This window comes from Anopheles funestus, chromosome 2RL, assembly GCF_943734845.2.
Source record: "Anopheles funestus chromosome 2RL, idAnoFuneDA-416_04, whole genome shotgun sequence".
NCBI lineage: Eukaryota > Metazoa > Arthropoda > Insecta > Diptera > Culicidae > Anopheles > Anopheles funestus.
Genome location: NC_064598.1, coordinates 34,031,525 through 34,051,809, shown reverse-complemented (window position 1 = coordinate 34,051,809; position 20,285 = coordinate 34,031,525). Strand labels below are relative to the sequence as shown.

The following is a 20,285-nucleotide window of genomic DNA, read 5'->3' as shown; positions in this document are numbered from 1 at the left end:
CGTACATTAATCAGCTTGTTCACATCAGCTTAAAGTTCAGTTGATAGTGTGATTTGGTTATTTTTTTTTTCAAAACCAGAGACACATCAAATGTAATCAAACCGAAATGGCCATTACATGAGAAGGATTCGCCAAACAAACTCTTTTCCTCTCTCTTTCTTGCTGTCTATCTTTGTGGAATGTTGTTAAACTTTATACAAAAAAAAACAACGTTTTGATTTAGACCTAATTATATTACACTAATCATATGATTCATCAATGGAATCGCAAATGATTATGTTTTTTTTCTGTGGAAAGGGTTTGATAATGTTCTAAGTAATTATTTAAAACGAGAAAAAAGTAATGCATTTCGATCGGTTCGTTTAAAGGGTTACATTCTTTCAGACATAAAAATACAAAATTGATCATTGTCATCCACGACAAAAAAAACAAACCCTTTTCTTGCTTATGTCCCAGAAAAAAAACAAAAAGCTCGTGATATCCGGGTTCAAGTTTTGGGTTATTTTTTTCAATTCTGTTTTCTCCCCGCTGTTTGACTCCTACAAACCTAGTTTTGTTTTTAGCTTCCCATTTTTGAACACGCACCTTTCGGGTGTATCGACACTTGCGGTGTAGCATTTTCCAATTCTACCCCTTTTTTCCATCTTTCTTTTCCCACCCCTCCTGCCCTTCCCCTAAATCGGCGAGCTGACATCTCGGCAGTTAAGCCAGAGTCACCGGTTTAAGAATTGGGCATGTCATCCCGTCACATCAAAGCAACCCCGTGGTTGGCCGAGTACCGGCCGTGTAACAGTATGTGTGGGTTCAGAAGCAAAGCGAACACATGTCCCGCCGGCAGCTTATTGCCGAGCTGAAGCTTAACGTCCCATATGGGAAGTTGATGGGACCTTCCTCCGATCTTCGCTATTCGTTTTTCTATTATCCTCCGATGTGTTTTTCTGTTCACACTGCTCGAGGGCCAGGGTTTCGTCCGCTTTTTTGTTGGTGCATTCGATTCTTCCAAATCTGAATCGGAATAATAACCAACGGGCAGCAACATGCTGACACCTCCGGCCACTTTAACCCACAGAAGAGACGTAAACCGAAAGGATTCCAGTTGTTATTTTTCCCTTTTTCGGACTCAATCCTTTTCCACGTGCTGCGAATGGTTTTTTTTGTGAGTTTGTTTTTCATATTAGCACCAAAGTTCCCCGGTTCAGAATCCTTGGTGTGTCCTGATCGACATCTTTAAGCTTGTTGGTTGACAGGATTGCAAGTCGCCACGAAACCCAACCACAAGCTTTGGTCCCATTACATTCGTTGATTTCTAATCTAATTCGACGTTTTACTGCTTCGTTGGTTTGGGACTGAGATTTTCGCAAAAACTAACTCCTCCCCAACCCCTTCTACGGAACAGGAATCAAACGCGAATTCTATCGGGGTACTCCTTCCAATGTCCACACATTGTAGGGCTTCTTCTAGCACACGTTTTGCGACGGTTTTTTTTTCTGTGTGCTGACCTTGAAGCACACCACCGACAGGGCGACAAACCAAACCGGACCGGCTTAAGATCCGGCCTCATACGCGTTTTTGGTGGTACATGAAAGCTCACTTCATCTCCACATCATCATCCGCCACGATTGCGGTTTTCTGGTGCTGCTACGATATGCTCAAGGGGCGAGAATGTTAAGGTCCCGGCTAAGCAATCCCACCAGAAGGCACTGGACAAGTTTTGAAGCGCAACAACAAGGTGTTTTTGAAAGGTTTTAAGCTTTTTTTCTATTTCTTCTCAAGCATAGTACCACGAAATCTCGAGTATCATCTAATCCATCATGGCGTGCGTCGGCGGTGTGGTATAGGTCAATCGAGATGGTATTTGTTTCCAGCGTTGTTTTGCGCTTTTTTTTTGCTTCTTTGGGTTGAGCTGGGCTCCTAGAGGCATTCGAAGGCGTGCAAATTGTTTGTGAAATAGAGAATGTTTGCTATTTTCTGAGCATAGCTAAAGAAACGGCAAGCAAACAAACATATCACAATGGATTTCAATTGGTTACCAATACAAACAGTTACTGATGGAAATTCCTTCATTTTTTTTTGTTTTGTTTTTTAAGACATTGAGAACAGTAATATCTCAACTTAAGATACCAGTTTTTATGATAAAAAGATCGATATTTTATCATGAACGGATGTGGAGCATTAAACAAACAAAAACCGCAAACAATAATACAGGACGTTCCCATAATATTTCGATCTGATGTACGCAGATTTGCAGATCCAGGTATTCCCTGAGGATTCCGTAAAAATCTGCCAATCTCATGTGGATTTCCGGTATTCCGGTCTTTAAGTGATTTGTTGATGGAAAACAAGGAATTACAAGCCTCATTAGCTTTGAAAACATTGAGAATGCCTTCTAATTAGATTCAATTCTGAATGTTTTCATACAAAAGGTCCCTCCAAAAAGTGTTGTGTGCATTACGAACAAACACCTAAAGTAGAGTTTATAAGTTTCAAGTATAAAGGATATTGGATTCGGCACATGCAGAAATTCGAGACATATGATTCTGCACCATCTGCTTTGATAATTCAGTCGGAAACTATTGGAGATAGTTCCGTTTCTTTTTCCGAGAGTTGTTTGTATGAACCAGAAGCAAAACTGGTGTGAGTTGAATATTGTATCCTTTCTTCTAGATTAGCGAATTTTTGGAACTTTTTTGTCTTACTAGAATTTCTGTCTTCATTGTTATCTATATTTAATTAATTAATCGCTTCTTCTTCTTCTCCTTCTTCTTCTTCTTCTTCTTCTTCTTCTTCTTCTTCTTCTTCTTCTTCTTCTTCTTCTTATAATCTACTTAACTACTTAACACTAACCAATGAGCTGATTAAATGTAGTAGTTGATAGAGTTCGACTTTCAAACACGCTCCAACACAGTTTCCGTTTAAGGTTAATTTAAATTTATAATTAAAAATTTCATCATAAATTGTGTTTTATTTACACTGTTTATACGACACGTTTGTGTACAGCCATCTTTGTTAATACACTTAATCGGTCTCTTGTAAAGTTTATTTTGTAAAACAAATAAATTCAAACCTAATAATTATGATACACATTTCGTTGTGTATGTATAACTCCTAAATTGTGTTTTATCAACAACATGACCGAGGCCGTTCTTTAGGAAAAAATAAAAGACTTTTATTTACCTCTAACAAACAAAACTATGATGTCATCGCGCAAGCATTTCGGATACAGAAGCTTTTGTTCGGTTCGTTATTTGCTTTAATGTTCCCTTATTTACCCTTACCCTTTTGCGAACACTATTTGTCCGTCCGTCGATCAATTTGTTTGTTTACTAGCCGTTGGCGAAAATCGTAAACTATGTGACGTTACCGCATGGTAATCGGTTAACTGTTTGTGATGTGATAGATCAAACGCCCGTAGTACCATATCATGGAATAAACTTAAGAAAGCCAAGGTTTTAGTCATACATTATATTTCTTGGCTTTAGAAAACAGATTCGCGTGTTTAAAAGGGCAATCTGTTTTGGTTTATGACGCATGCGACCGAACAAAACGGACCAACCAATCGCCATCAGTCAGACGAAGCGGAAAAGAATGGAAAATGGTTCGATAAAATCGGGTTATCATTTATTGGTTGTTCCGTTCCGGCGCTATGAGTTGGGTGAAGGTCCCACGTGCCGGTACTGACCCAACATGAAGGGGAATTTTCCAAAGAAGATGGTAATGCTTAAAAGCGTGTAAGTAAAGTTTCGCTATCGGACCATTTCGGGGAGTTTTTAATTAAGTGCGCCATCACAATGGATCGAGAAGGGAATTTTTCTCTTTGTTACTCTCTTTCTTTTCGCCCGCTCTTTCCATTTCCAGACGCTAAATCAATCGATGACAGGCTGTAAAAATGACTGCGTTTCCTAAATTAATTATGATGTAGCTGGTTGTAATGCCTTTGTCTTGGATGTTTAGCTCCCCACACAAAACCACCATATGACATCTGTAAATGATTTTACACCATTAAAAGTTGGCCTCCGAACGACCGAATGTTTGAGTAATTTCTTTATATCCCTGAAGGGAAATATTTCCCCAAAAAAACATAACACTGCATACCACAATGCGTAACCACGCAATGCTGATGAAATATTGGCATCCCAACAAAACGAAAAGAAAACCTCCCCGGAAGACGCAATCGAACCCTTAAGCGAAGACCGTAGGCGCCCTTTTATTCGATCGCATCACTGGCCCTGCCATTGCTGCACCATATTCACTGGCTGGCCAAAAGCTGAAGAAGCGGGGGGTTTATTTTTATAAATAAATTACAAAAATGTGCGTCTGTTTTCCAGCAACATCCAGCTGGTTCCAAAGGGGGGCGATTTAGCCCTTGGATTTCAACATCGCTGCTGCAAACCTTTACAGTGCGCTAGTTTTCGCTCTCTCGTCTCTATTCCCGATCTACAGCAGAGATTGAGTTTCGGGCGTTTCGGTTTTTTTTTGGCATGAAATTAAACATTCTGCGATGTGTGGCGCAATAAACGGATTGCGCTGTAGCATCATTTTCTCCCCGCCCTGCGAAAATGACATTGAACATCTTCCGGTATATCGGGTTAGGCTGTCTGATTTAAAGGGTCGTTGTGAATGAGTTTTTTTTTGTTTTGCTTTCACTCGTCATTTCATCTAGCGGGTGTGATCGGATCGCAATCAGATTTGTGGTAAATGCAATCAACGGAGGATACCGATGATACCGATACAACCAACGACGGACAAGGCCAATCGTCATCATAACGATGTCAATCGTTTGTCGCAAATTAGTACAAGCTCCATGATGCCATACCGGATCGATGAGCTCAGCGTCGACATTCCTTGCGGAAGGCAAGTGTTGTTGAGAGTGGATTCTAGCGCTAGAGAACTATTCCAGCTTGGACGCGTAATGTGCTCGGGGTGGCATTACGGAGACTGGGGCCGACTGGGACTGTAGTAAACATCACAGCTGCATGCATGATCGTGTATTTCTTACGTAAGGCGTGTGCTCCGAAGGCAGCTTGTAGTGGCAAAGTTTGCACCACAGCGTGTGATGCAATTGCATCGACCATTCGTCATCGGGGCCCGAACTCGGTGGAGGCAATAATTGGCCGCCCGCCCTAGGTATGAATGGGACAGATAATTAGAATAATGATTGATGCCGTGCACTGATTGCTGGATGTTGATTTAACAGCCAAACTGAAAACTTTAGCAGCAGCAAAAAAAAAAGATTTGGCTTATCCGGATGATGACAAGCTGCAGCACGTCCTTCGTCGGCGTGACCTTTACCTTGAAAGCGTTAGTGGTGCAAGAAAAGGGCCAGCATCCGGATTGAAAATTCGTGGTACAACTTTATTCACTCGCAAAGGGGGTTCCTCTGAAGTATGAGTGTCTCTCTCTCTCTCTCTCACTCTGTTCCACTTTGTCCCACTCTGTTGTTCCGGCAACTGTTGATTGTCATGGCACGCACGATTGCATTAGCGAGGGTGGATTAAGGATCAAGGTCTTTTACTTTTTTCTCTCTCTTCATCGAGGAAGTTAGTCCAACCCGTGTATGGTGTGGTGTAAAAGTCATCAGAACATCGAAGGGAGAAAAAAAAAGTTGCTGAAGCGTAACGAACCTAAAACAGATGGTAAGAACCTTTAACTGTTCCGCAAAGTGTATAGGGACGTTCCCTTTTTTGTTGTTGAGAAATATGGACTTAAGAGAATAAAAAAAACCCCATTCGCCTGGAATGAATCCCGGATGTGAACTATTAGTTTGGACAGGGTTTGAGAAGTCGAACGAGCTCAAATTACCGATGCATTGAAAATGCATTGAAAACAAAACTAAAAGAATGAGAAATACATCTTTTCCCTTTGTGATTAAGAGAAGATACAAACTTACGGTGCTTTTCTTCCTTTTCTCATTACGAAAACCTTTATATCACCTTCACTTTACGTAATTTCATCCATTATTTGGATCCGCGTGATGGTTTGGTTTAATAAGTTAAACGTTCAAAGTACTGTCATTGCAATATACATACAACACCCTTCCATAAGAGTTTTACGTCGGACCTATACCCTAATTGAAATGTTCATACGGAAATGGTAAAAACACATGCTTTTAAGTGATATGTTGATCTTTATTGCCACCATAAAGCACAACGGCTCATGTGTGTGTGCCTTCTTGAGGTTATGTTTTATGAACTTGGTTCTAGGCTCAGTTTTCTTGGACTTGCTCGGTAAGGGATTTTCCCATAAAAAACGAGACGTTCCAATCTATTACGAATTTAGTCATTGCAGTTGCCGGCCCTCGGTTTTTTTGGGCTTATGTGTGAAACAGAAGGCACTCGAGAGGGTCTAGGGTCATGATGAGTTTGGTTGTGTCGAACCTTGAATGCTGTCCTGTTCCAAAAGATGACTTAATATTATGTCACACGATAATAAAGATCATGTCCAGAGTTTCTTTTTGTATTCGCCGGCTTTTGAAGTTCCAATGGTTTCTTTTGTTGAGATTAGCGAGCTCGAAAAGCCTATTGCTGATTAGATATGTGTCGAGTGTGTCTATTTTCCAAAATCTTTTGCTAACTTCCAACGCTCTCATACACACACAAACACGGGGTGGTTTAATTGAATAATAATTCATAACAATACTACCCGTGCCGATAAGCCACGTGACCGGGAACCATATAAATCACCCGTTTGGCCAACTTTTCTGCTTATTAAGGTCATAATTTACGATCCGCATTAAACCATATCAGCACCGAATGCTGCCGCAGGATGTCCCAGGTGGGGATCGCGATGGAAGAGGTTTCCCTTACGGGTGGACACCGGAGTGGAGTGGCCTCCACCGATTGTGATGCTTGTTGACCGTGCGTCGTTGCTCAAGAAATTCAAATTACCCCGTTCAGTGTGGTTGTCGTTTGAATTGGGTAGAGAAATTGAGAGCATCCGCCAAAAGAAGGGGTTTCTTGCGAGGTGAAATGTTGAGGAGGATCCAGGGAAGGTTCAGAGGGTGGAAGTAAAAAAAAAGTCAACTGAACATCACACACACACTAGAGCCCAACATGGCACGAGCTAGCACACGGGAATGGTTCATGCGGGAAACTTCGTGATTTGGGACCCACGGAAATGTCATCTCCGTCAACGGTGGGGACGGGGCACACCGAATGTGCTGCGGAATGTATGGCCATAAAAATGGCAACAAAAAAGAGCCACACACACACACACTGGTGGGTCCCAGAAAAAGAAAACGAAATAAAAAAAACAGGGAAAATTGTGTGTGACCTAGGTGAACAGAGGTACGGAACAGAAAACCAGGCCTCACGTACCCACAACACACCCACCAACGGGGTTGAGGTTGGTCCCTTTTTGACTCAAATCCCCCCTCTCATCACCCTCTTCATCCCCAACCACCTCTTGTTTCCCATTTTTGCTTAAGCCATCTACCAGCATCGACATCCATCGTGCAACCTAATAAAATTATGTTAATGATACCTCAGGCGAACCGTTTCTTTTTATTATTATTTCGGTGCGACACTATTTTCTCCCGTTCGTGCTTGTGTGTATATATGTATATGCTCCGGTTAAGGCTTTTTGGGAGGGTAGTTGTACAGCTTGAAATTTGGTTGAAGAGTAAGTTTGGTTACCATTCTGCTGTTTTTTGGTTTTGGTTTTCTATTAGAAGAACTGCATAAATTTCCAAACACTAGGGCGTGATCAAGAACCTTTTCTTGTTTTTTTTTTTATTTTGTTTATGGAAGTTCCAAACGTACCAAAAAACAAGCAAATGGTATGCAAAATACGTTTTTTTTAGTAAGTTTTTTTTTTGAGATCCTAGCTCTCCGGTCGTGACTTCACATGTACGATGAACCATTCGCACGATCATGGAAGGTATGATGTACTTTTTCGTTGCTTTTGTGAACATAAAATCAATCGATCAATCGAAAGGAGAATCGCCGCAAACAAACGAATACAAAAAATGGCTCCATTCAGTAAAAGCACCAAAGGTTTATGTTTTTGGGCAACTATTTTGATTTCAATCCATCATGATCAATCATCTCACGCACTGTCGAACGCTATTCGAAAGAAGAAGAGTGGCCGATTATCGAAAAGCTTTCCCCAAAACATTCACTATCGTCGATCGTGCATGAGCTCCTAGTACGATTTAAGTCGCAAAAAAACACAATACTATCAAATGCGAAAATGAAAAGCCACTCAAAGTGGGGGTTGAACCCATTGCAGGGGGTTGAAAATAGTTTGCAAATTAATTCCAATTTAATTAGCATAGCATCAGGCGGTCGCCCTGTCGGTGGGGTGACACAGCAAGGTGCTTATTTTGTGCATGATCACATTGCTGATCAACACTTGTCCATCGTTCCGTCGTTGGCGCTAACCGCTTGAAATGCTTGAAATTTTGATGGTTTTGACCTAGAAAGGGCATTCTTTGGTTGTTGTTTCTCTTTTTTTTGCTACTAACCTTGTGACACTCACCGGGAATCGAAATGACACACCGGCAAACCCGTTTCGACTGTCGGCTGCACAGCCGTGAATGAATCCAATCAAACAAGAATCGAACATTTTCGAACCTCAAAAAATATTGTGTGTAAGCGGGCGCGCGCGCCCATTCAAATATCGATTACGGCGATTAATGCGAATCAAATTAATTTTCCGGGTTCCGGTGACCGCGCGATACCACGCCGGAATGGCGCTCGAATGAAATATAATCGTTTACGGTTTGTTTCCATTTTTTGGAGCTTTGTTTCGACCAGTGTTTGAAGCGTGTTTTTTTCTGGTTGTAATGAATCGAAAGATTCCTTCCTGCTCAATTCCCGTGTTGAAGGAAACAACTGACTCACCCTGAAATTTACCTTTCAGATAAAGATCACCTTCTCAATGAAGCATGTCAGCAAAGCAAGGGGGAGGATTGTTTTTTGTGCTTTTTTATTCGTACTTCACGCATTTTCGATTTGCCAACTCCCATATATGGGAAGGCGCGCGAAGGGTTTCCCAATAATCCAATTTGCTTCCAAATGCTATACCATTCTCCCACGATCCTTCCCGCTTTATCAGCGCGATCGTGATCACGTATGCAAATACATCGCTGTGTACGATTCCAACTCGCCAAAAAAAGGAACAGCAACACACATCAGCACCGTTGGTTCACTTTTCAAGATGCTGTTACGATCGAGCATATGTTATGTTGCTGCTGCTGATGAATTTCATCCGTCTCGCCAAAAAGGTCAATCTGCACGGTTGTTGTGGGTCCTTTGAATTTTTGCCGCCCCTTTTCGTCAGCTGTCGAAAGCTGAAACATTGTCATTAGTGGCTCATGCTGTGTGTGTGGAGTGTAGTCTGGATGCCGTTTGATTTGGAGGACGCTGTTATGAGTCCAGTCTGCGATTATCTTTTTCTGCTGGCGAATCGAAAACCAGGGAATGGTGGCGGTGCACGTGTTTCTAAGTTCCCTTTTTTCTGTTCGGGTAGCGTACAAGGGAAGTATCAAATATCAGTATCACTTTCTTTTTGTGTGTATGTTTTTTTGTTGTTGCTGTTTTGTTTCTATTTTGGGATGAAACAATTTGTCGGACAACATGTTTAGGCGGGTTGCGGATGGTTGCGTTTAGATGGCTCGTCAAAGGATGCTGATAGCACCAGTGTGGATTTGTTGTGCCTTTTGTTGAAAAGATCGATCGTCAATATAAAAGATAGACACGAAACAGCAATAGAGAAACATGAAATATGCTATGAAATATGTTTATGATTCTGATTTTAAAAGAATAACAGATAAATTTAACTTTTCATCGTGGGATTTTGTAGAATGACACGGTTTATTCGCGACAGTTATTACCATCAACATGTTAAAGTATATTCCGATTTTTTTTTATCGATATCTAAACATCGAAACTGAATTAGCCAGACATCCAATAAAAACAATATTTATTAACATGTCCTTATATAAAGGGTTAGTAAATCAGTTCACATGGTAAAGCATGACCTAACAACACGAACCGTTTGGGATCAAATCTTGATTCAATTTTCGAATTCTTGATGCCTTACATACATAAGGATATACATAGGATTCATTTATGAGTAGTTTCAAGTACGTCAAACCTTGGAATATTTTCTCTGCATCATATTCCTTTTCTACTCTCTTTTTTCTGCTTCTTTTTCTTCTTTTTATACTTCTTCTTCTTCTTCTTGGATTGAAGATCTACTAGATCATCCTTCTGCCATTTAAATAATGTGTTTTTATAACGCATTTCGACAAGTTCGTCTTTCACGTTCGACAAGGAACTCAGATGGTATTTGATCTACGACTTTTGGTGTATTAAACTGAACATTAAGGCTTGATGCCATGGCCCTAGTCTGCCCTAGAGGCGATACTATTGACTTCTTTCTAATTCCTAAGCAACTGACTTATATCCAAGCTACAACCTAAAGAAAATTTAATGAAACTTTGTCTATGAGGATCTCTCATTTTCGGGTTGTGCAAGCATTATCTTTAGAAGAATGATCTCCTTATTTTAGTTATTTGAATAATAGAATCTTGGCATGAAAATGACACCGAACTACCTATAAAGTTTGTTTCTAGAATTTCCTTGCTATTTTTCACGGAAAAAAGCTGATCTTTGCTTAAAGAACCCCGCATCAATATCCCATTATTTCGAGTTGTTTTTGTCATTTAATACAAAGTAAATAAAGAAAAAAAAATCATCTCCTATTCATCATAGTTCTCATTAAAAAAAAATGCCTACCTGCGGAACGAAATACTATCGTATGCATTCTCGTTATACTAAACGTTCCATTAACCGAAATGTTTTCTTTACACTCGTAAAACAATGCCAAACTTTTCCTTTTTTTGTGTTCAAGTATGTCACAACCATTTATTTTTTCGCTACTTTGTACCAATACAATACCACATTTTAGCGTTTTTGGGCTTTCCATTGTTTCGATCGAGAACGAGAACAACGAACCGATGCCGTAGCATAAATATTTGGTCCAGCGCAACAAGAGGTATGTGCCAGCTCTGTGAAGAAGAGAGAGAGAGAGAGAGAGAGAGAGAGAGAGAGAGAAATATAGAGACCGGAAATTAATCCTTCCTATCTGGCCGGCACCGGGCTGGTGTGCAATCATGCACACTTTTGCAACCCGTCCACCGAGGCTGGTCCATTTACTGGTTGGAACTTTTGCTTCGACACTAAAATAAAAGTTACAACCCAGCAGACCGGAAGTATGCGCTGTCTGAGATTTGTTTCGATGTGGTTGTGATCATTGTTTAGGGCTTTACAATCGCCATGGTCTCAAGCGGACGCGGAAAGGAATGGATAAACTTTTCATTAAAGCTTAATCTAGCTTTTTGATTATGATTTGTTTCTGCTTCGGCGAAATGTTTGTTTCCTTTGAATTATCCCAACAGCGTATGCAGATGATGGCGATTGGGAGAGGATAGAACAACAATAAAAGGATGGCAATTAGTTGTAAGATATCTTTCCTTCCTTTAGATGAAAGCAATAGAAGCAACTTTATCATCACTATGTTGTACTTTATGGCTATGACTCACTGTTCGTTGCACTGAACATGGCAGTAATGAACGCCCTTTTCGTTGGCAGAGACATGTATAAAGGGTGGACACCCAATCAACACTGGCCAGCATATGCCAGTGACCTCCGCGGAAGGATGCCACTCAAAGAGATCGAAAGAATGAAGAAAAAAAAACGCAAACCCATCGGGAAAAGGGAAACAAAAACCTCCTCTAAAATACGTCAAAAAGCTGAGGGTGAACAACGAAAATAAAATAAAAAAGGTGGAAGTAAAATACGTTACAGAAAATGAACTTTATGGCTAAAATATGCTATATCTGTTCGCGACCTTTCCCTGGCAATTGGGGTTGGCAGGTTTTATTTTTTTGGTTTTTGGGGGGTAGCAGCCAAGTTGGGCGCAACATCGGGCGCAACATTTGTTCCCATAACAAATGACTTCTTCGTGATGAGCCCGTATAATAAGCATGGTGTGGTGGTTATGGTTTTCGTTTTCTTCTTCCTTTTTTGTCCATTATTCGTATGCACACACACAAACACACGATGTGTCCTGGAAGGAAGAGCACATCGAAGATCATCGTCCGGGCACGTTCATTATCAATTATTTTACCTTTTTCAACATTTCGACGTTCTGGAGGTACTCGCAGTCCTTGTGGATGCGTTCTTCCTGAGGCACGAATGCCGTTGGTTTCGCTTTTTTTCTTTCTTCTTACAACATCACAAATCGTGCTACGAAAACAGTGCGTACAGGGTGATGCATGTGTGATGTGCCTCGTTCCACACCAAAACCTATCATTTCCTCTCGACATCGCGCCCTTCGACATCAAAAGCAAAAGGTTTCCAACAAACGCACGCAATCTTTCAACCTTTTCTGCCTCCCAAACAAAAAAAAGGGGTACGCAACCCATAAAATTGATGTCCAGCAGTTATCGTGAAATGAACAATCGTTAAAAGGCGTATGATAAATCGAGAAGTGTGACTATTAAGCAGCAGCATTTACCCGTACCGGATGGAAGCGTATCGGATTCCCGAACAAATGTTAGATTGTTGATCGGATACAGGATCCTTACCGTGCCCCGTAGTAACGCGGTAGCCTCTTGGGCCTTCGTGGTCAACCACGGGAGGGCCGACCGAATCGTCTGCTGATTGTGTCAATCAAAATTAAGCGATGAAACACAAGTAACCGAGTGTCGGTGTATGGAGCGACAGTAAATTAATTTTATCTTCTGCTTTCCTTACGAAACTCCATTACGAAAATGCGTTCGTACGCAAGAGGAAAGGAAAGGATGTTGAGTTACAACAATGTTTCCCGGTTGTTCTGGTCCATGTAGTGGCTTTGTAAGCTTGTGTTCGGTTTTATTTCCCGATCGCACCATGAGGCGATATTTGATCTCCCGCATCATTCCCTCAGCATGCTGATTGGTGCGTGATTAATTCTGGGAAGGGTCTGCCTTCTTGAAGACTTGCGGCAAAGTTTTTTTTCTGTTGGTGTCGTGCGGTTTCTTCAAGAAAACGATTAATAAATTTTTAGGTTGAGTGAGTGCAACGTGTTAAGAAAAAGATGGAATATAATTTAAATCACTTAAAGTTGTCGCATTTTTAGACAACTTCCACTCAAAAATTCTTGCATTAAAGTACCTTAGATTTACCATCTTCATACAAACGGGGATTGCATTTTTGCTTTTTTAGCTGATGTTGTAAGGTTATCCTTATTGCAGCAGTTCCATGGAAAGAAGCGCTCGGATCCTACCGGATGACATCGTAACAATGGGAAAAGTGTTTGTTCTATTATCACCACTGAGTCCAGAGCGAAAAACCCAATTTCTGCAAGTAATCGCCAGAAAACTCTCCCAGGCGCACAATCAGCAATGGGGAAACAATTTCACTCCCCTTGGAGGATTTTTCCCCGTTGGGATTACGAGCTAGTTTGCTAATTTTTTGCCCTTAAACCAGCTGACGCCACCACGGAGTGCGACAGTGCATTGTCGTTTTGCTTGACTTTTGTTTTTTTTTAATGTTGGAGTGTATCCCCCTTCGGGTAGGACGGTTATGCACCATTTGCGTCATGCTCGTGTTACGGTTTACGCGTCACCGTGTCTTGCCGCAACGCGGTGAAGAAATGCGTGTTAAATGGAAAAGGTGAAAGAACGGTGGAAATAAACGGGGGGAAACCCCACCAAAAACTTTGTTTTGCTACCGGTAACTGCAATGTGTACTGAGCGAAATGTTTTTTTTGGTATAAAATTTAATTTAAAATATTGATTTTTATTTTGTTTTCTAATTATCAAAAACCACTGAGTGATTTGGGAGCAAAGTTTTGGGGCTTTTGTTTATGTTCGGTTTAATAAACGCAAAACCCAAAATTCATGAGCACCAAGCGGCTGGCAAACATCAAACAACGTTCCCGACGTTACAAAGGTTTTTGGCTATGGTCAAAAGCCTCGATTCAATTGTCAGCACACCCTTGAAGGAGGTTCATTCTTTCTGCCTTTCTTTAATCTGATATCTTGTTACATGCGCTGCTCCTTTAACGGGTCAGCAAGCGTTTTCTGGATGATGCGTCGTAATACGATCCGCCTTGGTGGCTTCTGTGCTGCTGGAAACCAGAGTGGTTTGGAAGAAACAAACAAGATAAATTGATTTTACATTGTGAAGAAGTGTTTGTGTTTTTTTTCACTTTAAGAAATGAAACAGCTTCGATGATGAGCAATTTGTTGAAACGTTTTTTTTTTGCAATATAAAAAAGGATAAATAAAATGCAAGTTAACTCCGTCTCAGTGTTTTAGTTGTTGTACGAGAGGATGTTTTACACACAATTTATATGAAAGTCATCGATTCCGTTCCACACCCAAGGATTGTTGTTTCATGCGATGGAATTAATATAGTTATGAAAATGTACTAACTTAATTTATTCTTGATCGTTGTGATGAATTTTCATGACGGTCAAATGGACAATTGTTTCTGTTACTTTACTCAAAGAAATTTACTCCGAGAGTCACTGCGTTTATTATTTTGCGTCAGGATTATTTTTATTATAATGAATCATTATCTTATGCTTTTAATATCTTCCGAATGAGTTCAGGTTTCTGAGGACTTGTTTTATCTTGTGCTGCAGAAACCTTTTCAGTGGTTATAATAACTCCGCAATTTCTTCTGGAGATGAGTCGTCCAAGTGCTCCGTTAGAAGCTCTTCGAAGTTATTGGTCTTCATTCCCAATCCAAAACTATTGATCAACGTCACAAGTTCTTCAAAAGTAGATACTCTGATAGCATTTATCTGAGCAGTTTTTTGAAGATTTTACACCCGGGTCAAGTTTCTTCAATTGCTAGTCTTGATCATTGAGCAGCAGAGAGAGTTCCCTGACCTCAAAGGCTCGTTCTGCGAGGTTTTGTTCTTTATGAAGAATATTTTCAGAGCATCAAAGTTTGCTTTTTATGTGAAAACCTCGTTAAAACTATTTTCTAGTTTTACTAGTGCGTGTTAAATGCTACTAACAAAACCATTGAAGCTAACGTTCTTAGTAAACAACTAAATTAGGTTTTGTTACCGCTTTTTCATAACCGTTGCTTTAGATGACAACATCGCTCCGTTACAATGATGAAAGCTGTTGTCAGCTGTCACGGAACTGGTAGTTTTAGTCACACGTTCCAGTACCTTTAACTTGTGCAGCTCATAAGCTCCATTTCCTTGTGTCACATTCGACGTGTAAGACATACGCTTTTATTAGTAACTACAGCTGCAATAGTACGGTGTCGTAAAAGACACAACGCCACATCCTTTCGGTGCCGTACAGCATTCGTAATGGTGCAAGATCGTGCGTTCGGATGGACACTACACAGTGGGTGGACATCTTTCCTGGACCAAGATTTTATTGTAGCAGCGAAACATTCATTTCCCCCCGAGGGAATTGTAAGCCGGGGATTGATGTTGCGCTTTCTCTTCGTGTTTTGCTGCAATTGCTAGCCGCAAGAAACCATTAAGCCGTTACTGAAGTGCGGTATTAAGCCGCAAGGAGCAAGATGTCATTGTTTCTGTGTCTGTTGTTTGTGTTTCCCTTACGGAACCGAAAAGGATATCAGAAGTGCAATATAGAGCTTCTCACTGTCGGGGTTTTTTTCCTTTCCTCGGGATGTCGAGATGTTTTTTGATTGCTTTAATAACATTCGGCTTCCTTGGTTGCTGCTCTAAACCTCTTCTAATCCTGAAATGGAATGTGTGAACAGGGTTATAAATGTGGTGAGCAAAATAAATTGCTAACAATGCAATGGGTAAACAGCTTTCAATTCGGATCGTTAAAGCACCAACTCGGCACCCATTCATCATGTTTGGCCACGAAGCAGCCGGCGTTAGGTAGATGCTACGGTTCCAAAATTGACCGTCACAACACTGCCTAGCGAGAGGGGTGGATATCGAAAAGCCAAAACACTTCGTCACTTCGTGCGTCGTCGCAATACTAGGCGGTCGTCTTTACGGTGCCGAGAACCTTCTTCAGCGCAAAAGAAAAGGTGATGATTTGGCAGGTTTCCGGACAGTGTTTGTTTTGGATACCGTTCTGAGCGTCCTGTGGGAATCAGGGCGCCCGACACCTCAAACAGTACTTCGCCGGTCACGATTCGGCGTGTAAATTCGTTGTCAGATGCAATCAGTCTCTCGGTGCGAGGTGACGCTTACAGAACACCATCTTCAGTTTTACGCACCATTCCTTGGTGCGGTATGTTTGGCGGTTCATTATATCGCTTTTGGCGCACCACCACCAAAAGTTGGCTAGTGTGCGTTTTCATAAATCATGCTCTGTGCTCCTTTTTTTCTTCTTATAACACGCTCTATAGCCGGAACGCTTCATAAACGCGCTATCGCGCCCCGGATAGGCGATGAAGATGGAGAAAAGTGTTTTCATAAATCATGTCCCAAAAAAGTGTCCACGGGAAATACGAGTGGAAACAAGAGAGAGAGAGAGAGAGAGTAAGTGTAAAAGGACTATCAAAAAGAGCTATCAACATTGCACGAAAACAGTCAAAAGGAGCTCTCACGAAAAGAGGCAAGAGATGTGTACAATTGGACAAATAAAAAAAAAGGAAATTTGGATTTTCCCCTTCAGGAAAAATAGCCACCAAAGTTTTAATATTTACGTTATGCGCACTTTTCTACCCAATTTAATTGTAACGAAACATTAATTTTTCCACTGCCAAAAAAAAAAACACTTAAATGGAATTCCTGATAGAAAGCAACTCTGACATCTGTGATGCGTAGGAATTGATCTGTCTTAAAGTATGTTAAAATATCCCCTACCGGGACATAAAATATATCTAAATAATGGACGTAAGACATGCTTCAAAAGAAACCATCATCTGATCTGATACCTCAAAAGAGAGTGAGAGACTTAGCGAGATTAGAACTGAACCAGAAGTAATGACGATGGATGCATTGATCCATCAAACTGGGTTGAAATATCTCCAGGAAGCTGGTCCGATTGCTCGTAGTTTGATAAATTTGTCATAAGCATAAAAAAAGCTTTCCAAATGGAGACAGTCCGTTTCAAATCGTCCGTAGCTTTGTTGCGTTAACCGGATGGTTTATTGGATTATTGATAGTCAGTTAACGATCGGCAGGAGTTGGGCGAGATGGCGTCCGTCCTTCTGTCACGGGATCGAACCAAACATAGGAGATCTTTTCCAAAGCATAACAGAATCAATGTTAATCTGCTATGCGGGGGTTTTCTGGTCGTCGGTAAAGCGAGAAACGACACAATTTTCCCACAGCTACCTTAATGTGAATTCCATCATTAATCTTTCGCCCCGTGAGCCGCAGCGTCTGATGGCGTTGGCATTCCTCGGTAATCCACCACAACCCGAGCTTTATAGGGTGGATCAGTTTCTGGTCCGATCGCGATATAATGTGCGGATCCACTTTTGTGCGTACCATTATTCTATTGGACACTGTCTTATCCTAACCTCCGCATACTCCTTATTAGGCATCACATTTTCCGCCTTAGATCTACTGTTTAAGCGAATCGTTTTGTTCTGTTCCCCAGGTTCCAATGTTTCGCATCGAGCATTGGCCCATAGCAGCCCGTTTGGTTGTATAAATAATGATATTGCTTTTATTCATTCATCATCCTCTCACCTGCGTTTGGTGGCTATGGTGGTGTTCCTGACGAGAACCTAATGTGTGGAATGGAACCGTTTTGTGCCGCGTACGTTGTGGAGGTCGGTTCGGCGATGCCATGATACTGATATCCACCACGAATAAGCCAAGATAGCTCTCGTATTGATAGCAATCTGATATTTGAAGTCCGTTGCAGGTCACCGAGCTGAAGCAGGCGATCCATGATCGGTCGCACTATCTGAGGGTGCGCGCACGCTCAATCGCTTAGCAAATGTACGAAGTAACGCTGGAATCCACTTCGATCTGATCGAACTGATCGAATAGATATGTCTTTGGCGGGGGTAGTTTTTTGTTGTTGCTGTTTTGCTTCGATTGGTTAAATTGTTTTCCGCCATGTATGGTACGGCAGGTAGGGGCAAATCAGCAGGAGACTTGATCCGGTATAATTGGACAAACTGAGCATTGATCTGGCAAACAAATCCAACCAGGCAAAAACTGATGCGTTGTTTGTTGGTGTTGGTCGCGCATTTCCAAACCCCTTCATGCGCGATCGCAAACAGACGAAATGGTTCTTTTGAAGATAGGCTTGAACCGTTGGTTCAAGAACTGTAGTACCTTCAACCTGGGAAAGGGAATTATCGCAAAGAAAGATGACTCTTAATGGGGTACCATTTGGTGCTGCTCCATCGTTAAAGCCGATGGTACTCTAGAGAGTAGGCAAGAAACCCTTCCTCCAAGCAAGGAGTGTCCTTTGAGAATTATGCTCTGGACCTTCTTTTCGCACCGTAACGCACTCTCGTTCCATTCGCATCATCCAGTATTTTGCGATTCTACCAAGGGCGCAGAGCGTTTTTCCTTTAGTCCACGTGTCTTCCGGTGGAGCAGATTTTCGGCTTAAGATAATGCCAAAGGAAAAAAGAGACTATGTTAAAGACCGCCCGAGCAGTGCCCGAATGTCAGGTGTACGAATGTGCCAGAGATTACGACTGTATTGGAAGGTTGTGTGGCAAACCATTATCACCTCTGGTCGTTTGGATGTTATTGCTTGCTGTGCCTTCGGGGCACATCAGTCAGATCGTTTATTAGAGAGCTTGATTATCCGATGCTTTCAATCAGCTTTCGCGGGTTGTGCGAGCGGTTGATTGTTTCGTTTTTTTTTCTTGTTTTGTTTGGGGGTTTGGTGGAGTTTGGTATTGTGCTCGATTAACGGCCCAAATTAGCAAACAGAATACGGTGTTTGATTGTGAAAAATGTGGAAGTCATTAGTGGGAAGTAATAAATTTAATCAAGCAGTTTAGCACAACAAATTGGCTGGAGAAGGAAGCAAAACATTAGTAAGCATTAGTTAGCATAAACACATGATTTTAGCTTTCAATATTGGGAAGATGAGGAGATGATTTTCTTTTCAGAGCAACCCCCTATCGGAATGGAATAGACAAAAGATAATTAATTTTTATAGGAAAGGAATCAAAATTGGTTTCGATTTTTTTTGACAAGTAATTTAACACAGCCCGATACATTTTAGATGACCATTAGAAAAATCGTCTCGGAGCAGCCAAAAAAACCATCGTATAGATGGAAAACCCACAAAACCTCCTTGATGCTTATGCTTGGGTTCAGCGTCATAAAGTTGGAAAGATAATATTTTTACGGTTTAATTAAGTTGCTATAAAATGCAAAGCCACTCGTACGAAAGCAAACCGGATCAAAACAATATGCTCGCTCGGACGATGATTTCGATTGCCAGTTTTTGGTGGGGTTTTAACTTTTTATTGTAGAAATATTGTTTTATTTCTGTAGGTGGTCGTCGCTTGGGGTTTCATTATTTATATTATGGAAGTTGTCTATATTAGAGCGTCTCGTCGGGTGGTTGGCACGAAACCATACGGGTTCGCTTATGTCGTGCGGTGCCGAGGGTCCGCAAATTAAGGGTTGTAAGTAACGGTGGTTTCGGTTAAAGTTTATGTTTCCACACAGTTTGATATGATCGTACAGTTTGACGAACCACCCCAAAAACTGTAACGGATGTATGGGTGTGGGAGGGGAAGCTTTCTTCGGGTTATGCTCCAAAGTTCTGGGCCCTTTTTTGAATGTTTTTTTTTTTGACCGGTGGTGAAAGCGAAGAGCTGTCTAATTACCATCACGGAATGCGAACGAATCGCGGAAGCGGGTGCGGGTTGCGTTCAATGGAAGAAATATTAATAACGCAAGCAATGAAAGAAGGCTGATGTTTATCAGCTGTGATCATGGGCTGAACGCACTGGAATGTCTGCGCCCAATTCAGCTGTCTCCATACGGGGCTTGCAAGCAACGCCAATGAATTTCCTGCCAGATCTTCCACGGTAGCATGGATTTATACATTCACCACTAAAACCCCAGTCTTGAATGTGGTGTGTAGGTCGTCCATAACTCGAGGGTGGGTGAGTGTGGCACTCAAGCAAGAGTGGGTAATTGTGGATGCGTTTGTTAAAAGGGTCATTTTGAGGTTGTAAGCGTAGGAGCGCCTGGTGCCATTTGGAAGAGAAAAAAAGCCCTCGCGTTCCCAGAAATCATCAAAGCGCGTACCTGTCAGTCGTCGGGCTGGTCGCTAATTTGCATGCACCGCCAGAAAGAACCGGGAGCTCACGTTCCTGCATCGCAGCCCGGTTCGTCGGTTG

General features: G+C 41.5%; 1 protein-coding gene across 13 annotated transcripts in view; it reads left to right on the top strand.

Annotated features, from left to right (window-relative positions):
- LOC125760989 (tensin-2) overlaps window positions 1–20,285 on the top strand; it is a 161,242-nt gene that overhangs the window by 1,031 nt on the left and 139,926 nt on the right. The gene's annotated exons all lie outside the window — the stretch shown is intronic.